Raw genomic sequence first — 7,360 nt, 5'->3', positions numbered from 1 at the left:
CGTGGCTTAGTGGGCCTCTCACTGAGCTCTGTTGCACCACCCGGGGACCTGGAGCCAGAGTTCTGTGTTTGCCTGGCTCGGCCCTGCAGGACTCCCAGGGCCTGGCACGCTGCTTGTTTGCCGGTGGTTGTGCTAACGCGCTGCCTGGTCCAGTGGGCAGCTGGGAAGCCTCTCCTTACACAAATGCCGCCCTGCCCCTGGCTTCATGCGGCTGGGCACAAGACTGCTGCCAACATCCTATCTGACAACCCGCCCCCAGGAAGCAGGGCTTTGGGAAAATGGCCCGGTGGACCTGGCTGGATTATGGGGACTCCCGCAGTGAGGAGCCAGGTCAGAAGTGAACCAAGGGGCCAGCCCTCTGCAGGACTTTGTGGGGGAAGCACCTGAGCCCGGTCCTTCTCAAAACTGGCATGACGTGAAAAGGCTGATGGAACTCCATTGTGGGGTGCTTAAAGCCACCCACTAGGGAAATTACATTCCCTGAAATTTGGGAGACTGATATTTCCACCCAAAATATCTAAGAGAGAGTATGGTGTGGAGGAGCAGCCAGCCTGGGAAAGGCTGGTGCTTGCTGAGGTTGGGAGGGGGAGGGCAAGGATGGATGTGTGTCTCCTGGGCCAAATGCAGTCCCTAAGGAAGGAAGCAGATGGTAGGTCATCTCCAAAGGGATCTTGCACAGAGGGCCTATAGAAAGGGTGGGATGGCCCCAACAGAGAACCAACCAGAAGCCAGAGGCGGGGGCAGGGGGAGAGTACAGTCAGTTAAAGGAGACCCGGCCTCAAAGGAGCCTCAGAGGTGAAATCCTCAGAGCTGAGGGCCCCAACGGACACAAAAGAAGAGCAAGCATTGGGGCACACAGCACACAGAGGTCCCTAATGCTGAACTGCAATGACAACTTTGCCCTTGCCCTTTAATTCACCTAACTCCCCACCCCTACACCCTATCCTGACCCTTGAGAGCAAAACACCACCTGGAAGAGGAGGCGGTACGGTGAGGAAGGGGAGAAGAAAATTACTGTATCCTGGTCTGCTGTAGGCCCTTGCCTGAGGCAGGTCATAGATGGAGGGGGAGAAAAATTCTCATTGGATGAGTGTTCAGAGTTTCAATATTGGACAGAACTGGATTCTTAATATCTGAAATTGACCAAAAATCCCACCATGGGATCTGCCTGAGATTTCACCCAATAGGCAGTGAAGAACAATTCAAGTTCTCAGAGTGTCCGGTGACAAAGGAAAAGTTGTTTTCTGGCTAGACTATGGTGTTCAATTCATGCAAGTATACATACTCACACACCACACACACAAAGCTCTTTTTTGCATATATAACAATGTCCAAAAAAAAAAAGGCAGATTGGTGCTACATGATTCAAAGATAGTGCAGTCTTATAATAGTTGTTGGAGAAAGTCAGGTCTACAAAGAATGAAGTAAAAGCCAAGGATAATTCTTAGGTCCTTGGAGAAAGAGCACGGCTATATGTGAGGGCTTTGTTATTAAGAAATCAACACATGACAAATATTAAAAAGACAACACAGAAAATAGTGGGGAGAGGATGGCATTGGGGACTATGTACCCAGGCTGAAAACAGTATATTCAATGCGAAGGGAAGTGTCTATTTTGTACCAGATGATTGTTACATTTCTTTTGGACATTGTGTGAGCACTAACAACGTCCTTGGGACCGTCAGGATATATGTGTGGTCGCTGCAAGTAGTAAGTATTTCCATCACCTAAGTGGAATTTCTTACACTCTTGACTCATAAAATATAAGCAAAGAGCCTTCTCTTAAAAGACCCTTTTCTTCACAGAATAGATATTTTGCATAGTCACAGGACCCTAATTTTCTAATAGAATCTATTTTGACAAGGTAAAAAAAAATGTATGTAACGAAGCAAAATCAAGGTCATTGTCTGTGGGGGAGAAGCAAACTGGCCAATCTGTACTGGGTGGTGAGTTCTCTTTCACTCTCCTTGGGGATTGCCTTAATCTTAGCACCAACTCTTAAAATACTTGATTCATTTTAGACTGATTGCTTAAACAATTTTCAAACTTAGTAATAATACTAAACCTTATATCATGTTTTAGGTAGAAACTAAGCAACCCCCAGTACAAAGCCTTAAGTAAGATGGCAGCTTGTTTCTCTCCTAAGTAAAAGTCTAAAATGAAGCAGATGGCCATGGGTGCAGATGGTTCTAATCCATGAGCTCATCCACGCACCCAGGCTCGGGCTCTCTCCCCTCCTCAACATGTGGCTTCCATTTCCAGGTTGAAGAACGCTGCTCCCAATGCTTCTGCCACCATTTCCCAGTGGCCAGGCAGGCCCCAGACGCCGTGTGCATCACTTCCCTTCACGTTCCATTGGCCCAAATGTGGTCATGAGGCCACAGCGAAGCTGGATAATATGGTCTGTCACTGGGCACCAACATGCCCTGTGAAGCCAGGAGTTCTGTTACTAAATGAAGAATGAGAAAATTGGATGCAGGAGGGGCAGGGACTGACATCAGTCCCCTCTATGCCTCGGTAATTGTTTAAGAAGTTGAGCCTGTAATTTCATTTTACAAACATCCATTGGGTGCTTCTTGTGTGCATTTTGCATGGAAGTAATCTTCCAAGAGGGAAGGCTTCGTTAGTGTGATGACTTTAAAAGGCAAATCCCAACAGTTTTTAGCTAACTCACAAATCATCCCTTCCATAGTCATTTCTTTGTGGGAAACTATGGCAGAGGCAAAGCTTTTTCCTCGTCTCACCTGGCATCAATTGAATGGAAATGTTTTGAACACCCACAGATGGTACAGCCTGGATGAGCTCAGGGCGACTGGCATAATATTCACCAGGTGCTAGGAAACAAACCATTTGGGACCAGCAGAAAATGTCATGCCACGACTCCGGGCGATTGTTATGAGGCCTTTTGCTATGTGTCGTTCTCTCCTCATTTTCATGATGCAAATATAGTCCTCCCCAAAATAAACACTTTCAAGTTGCCCTTTAGGAGCAGAGGGAGCTCTGGGCTGGGAGGCAGAAGTCCTAGGGTTGACGCTAACTAGTTGTGTGACCTTGAAAAAATAACTGGCAAGGCCTAGGTTTCTGGTTCTAGAATTCCTCCAGCAAACGTGCACCTGTCACCAGTTGTGCAGGCTCTGTGCTAGGTCCATCTCTCACCTCCTCGGTTCTTTATGATGCTCTGTGTACCCCAGCATCTATAGACCACAGAGGTGGCCATAACCTTATCACACACACAAAGCAAACAAATATTTGTTATGGCAGAGACTGCTCATTACCCCCCTGTGTCCATTCTCCTGTTCTTCTATTGTAATAGAGCCCTGACTTTCACCTGTGCACAGGCCAACCTCCCTCCTCCTTGGTCGCTAACTAAGGGTGGCCATACAACCAAGTTCTGGCCAATGGAATGTGAGTGGAAGTAATGTGTGCAATTTCTGAATTATGTCCTAAAAACTCAGAGGCGTGCCCTCCCATTGGTGGTGAGTCATCTTGGACCATATGGTTGAGGCTGACACCCAAGGATGGCAAAAAATGCAATGAAAGAAGCCTGGTATCCTATATTAGTTTTCTATTTCTCTATAATAATTCATCCCAAAATGTAGTGGCTTAAATAACGTGTGCGATCTCACAGATTCTCTGGGTCAGGCATGCCTTACTGAGTTCCCTGACTTAGGGTCTTCCGCAGGCTGCAAGCAAGGTATTGGCCAGGGCTGCTGTATCTCAGAGCTGGACTGGGTAAGATCCACATCCAAACTCACTCACGTGGTTGACAGCCATCAGGACCAAACACATCAGTTCCTTGCTATGTGAGTTTCTCCACAGGGCCGCTCACAATATGTGAGCTGGCTTTCCTCAGAGTGAGCCAGAGAGAGAGAGCCAGCAAGATGCAAATTAGTCCTTCTGTATCCCAGCCTCAGGCGTCACAGCCCATCACTTCTGCCATGTTTCTTTGTTAGAAGGGAGTCACGGAGGCCAGCCACACCCAAGGGGAGGTGATTACACCAGGCCCTGAATCCCAGGAGGAGAGGATCATTGGGAGCCATTTTGAAGGCTGGATCCCGACATCATGGAGTTGCTTGCCCTCTCAGGTCTGCTTCTGCTACAGCCCTCATGGGGACATCTGTGGCCACTTTTATACTGAATAACCCTGGTCCTCCCTGGCTTCAGCTAATAAAAGAAAGGAAGAGCAGCTGGTCTAAGGTGGGCCAAATCTAGCTCATGGGCATTTGGAATTGGGATTCAGAGAGGCTGGTCAGTATCTCTTGAGAACTAGACCTCATATGACTGGGTCTGCACATGCATGGGAAAGGGAGAAAGCCAGTGTGCAGAGAGAGAAGGAAGAGGCAGGTGTGAGAAAAAGGGCTGCAGTGTCTGAAGCCTGGCTCTACCCCCACCTCTGGTGTGAGAAGATTCTAGATCTTTCCAAAAATATGTCCTCACCTCCCCCTAGCCCCTCACCCCCCTTTTTTTCATTTAAACCAGTTTGAATGGTCTTTGAAATTAAACAATATCTGACTCAGAAAGGTCCTCATTTTGTGTGAGTTTCAACACCTAACCTTAACATTGTCTCAACCAGCTCATCACATCCTCCACTCTCCTATGTCTCTTCCCCTAAAACAATAATTAAGCCTCGCCTGAAAACATTGGGGCGGGGTCAACAGGGCCCACTGGGAAGGAACTGTGCAAGGAGGATGCTGTATTGACATATGTCTTGACTTGCTTCATTACTTTATTGGAGGTCAGAAAAAAGAGGTGTTTTAGTGCCTGGTGTGATTGGCAATGGGGTGACACACCCACTCGCTGACAAAGGATTAACTTCTCTGCTTAATCTCTGTACACTCACATGCTGCTTGTCTAGGCTAAAAACAAGTTACTCGGCATTGTCGTTCCTGAGTTGTTGGAAAGAGCCTCTCCTCTGAGGTTCCCCCACATCCTTCCCTGGAGTGGCTTTGCTCTGGTTCGTTTTGAGCTCCCCAACGGCACTCTTAGCGTCAGAGTCTGTGCTCTGAGAAGGCATCTTCTCCACACAACCCCGCAATGTGCTACTCTTCGTCTGAACTGTTTACTGCGGAATCCAGGCCAGGGTGCTGGGGATGGGTTGTATTTCTTAGTGGAATTCTGCACTTCCCTTCCTGAGTCACAGTCTGCATTCCTTTGATGCTTCCTTTGAGCTGGAAGGTCACTTTGCAGTGAAGCTATTGGTCACACAGCCTCTGGAGGACTTGAACCTGACCTTGTCCTAGCAGCTGACCCTCTTGTGTGGAAGGAGGCAACGTGGGATGTGGTAAACAGGAAGACTGCGAGCCCTGCTTGGTCTGGGGAGCAGGAAACACCAGTGACCACGCTCAGTCCTGTGCCCAGATCACAACCTTCCGGGCTCACAGAGCCTCATGGGCTGGTGCGAAGGTCATTCCAGCAGCTTGGGACTGTCAATGCTGCAGGAAGAATTTGTCCTAAGACGCTACCTCAAGTATTTCATGGTTTCTGCGTCTGTTCTAAGAAATGAATAAACAGATGGTGAAAGAAGAAGGGAGAGTTAGAGGGAGCAGTGAATGATAGACCTACCCCTTACCACCTTATTTTAAGCTGTTACCTAATTCCACCCTACCCCTTACTCCCAATCCTTTTCTCATCAGGCTATATTTCTATAACTTCTATCATATTAAGCTTTACTTTCATTGTCTTCCCATGCTAGAATATAAGCCCATGAGGTCAGGAATCCTTGTTTGTACTCTGATGAATCCTAGGAGCCTGAACAATTAAGTATTTAACAATTATTTGTTGAATGAATGAATGAATGAATCAGTGGACGGGTGGATGGATGGATGGATGGATGAATGGATGGATGAATTTCTCTAGGGATGCTTTTAACAATTTTCTTACTACATCTCTTTTTCCCCTTTCCTCTTGTTCTCCAAACTGGGCATGCCCTTTCCCAACCCCACAGAATCATAATTCCATCTATCTTTCAAGGGCCAGTTCCAGTGCCATTTCTGCAATGTGGCATCATGGTTAAGAGCCATGCCTTCAGAGTCCAAATCCCTATTCTACTGCTTGCTCACCATGTAACCCTGATTAAATTACTTCGGATCTCTTAGACTTGATTTCCTTACCTAATGGGATTGCTGTGAAGATAAACTGACAATGTCTAAGACATGTTTAATAAACACATCTCCCCTGATGTTCTCCAATTGGGTGCCTTCTCTCCCTCCTTTGAACACCCATATTACACTCAGTCTCTCTTAAGAACTCATCACATGTTCTCTTATATTCTAGTTATTCTTGAATATATACTTTTTCCTTGACAGAAGTTTCCTTCTGACACAGCCCTTTGCAAATATATTCTCTTAAACTTCCCTTGAGTATTTATAGATGCAGCACCTGGACAAAGGACTCTCAAAGCCCAGGAGTGAACGTTGCTGGGATGAAGGAGTGGGGGCGAGATTAGTATTCAGAGGACAGATGAGACACCGTCTGGAAGGACTTGCAGGATGGGATACTGAGATGCAGAAACACACCGCTGAAAAGAAACATTCACCCACCACAGGCATTTCACATCATAAGCTGCAACTTCATACAAGCTTTTGGGCTAGAGCCCATGAGTAGGAATCCACCATCGCCTGCGCATCAGAAGGCCCCAGTTCAAAGGGAGTGGGTGAAGGAGCAAGAGTCGGGCCCAGAGGTGAGGCAGCCAGTCCTTGGCTTCTGAAGAAAAGGACCTGCCCCTTTCTGTTCCAGGGATCCCCTGGAAAGTCACTTGTGATAAACACTGCTGTGCTTCTGCAATCTGGCTTCCATCCCTTCAACTGGGGGCAATTAACAGCGCTGGGCAAGCCAAGAAAATGCACTGGGAGTATAAACAGCTTGACAGGACATTTATACAGCAGCCATCAGAGCAGAGCCCCCTCCTCCGTTGTGGTGGAGGCCACGGGCAAGGTACTGAGAGCAAAATGCCCATCTTTTTTTCTTTCTGAGATGGGTTGCTTCTGTCAGTTATGTAGGATCTGGGTTGAGTTTCAGTGGGGAAGAGTGATCCTGCCAGGTACTTGGCCAATCTACATTTTCTAGGAGTTAGCGTGTAGAGGCACCTTCACCCTACTCCCACTCAGGACCATCAGAGCTCTTTTCCAGGAAGCAGAAGGGAAGAATTCATGATCAATAAAAGGTCTAGTGGACTATCCTCTGTGCCTAGTAAGCGCCATCCTATGAACTATGAGTTTGACTATTTTAGATTCCACATATAAGTGAGATCATGCAGTTTTTGTCTTTCTGTGTTTGGCTTATTTCACTTAGCATAATGTCCTCCAGGTTCACCCATGTTGTTGCAAATGGCAGGATTTCCTTTTTTCAAAATCTGAGTGATG

This window comes from Myotis davidii, unplaced genomic scaffold, assembly GCF_000327345.1.
Source record: "Myotis davidii unplaced genomic scaffold, ASM32734v1 scaffold173, whole genome shotgun sequence".
NCBI classification, from domain to species: domain Eukaryota; kingdom Metazoa; phylum Chordata; class Mammalia; order Chiroptera; family Vespertilionidae; genus Myotis; species Myotis davidii.
Note: the sequence above shows the minus strand (reverse complement) of the source record.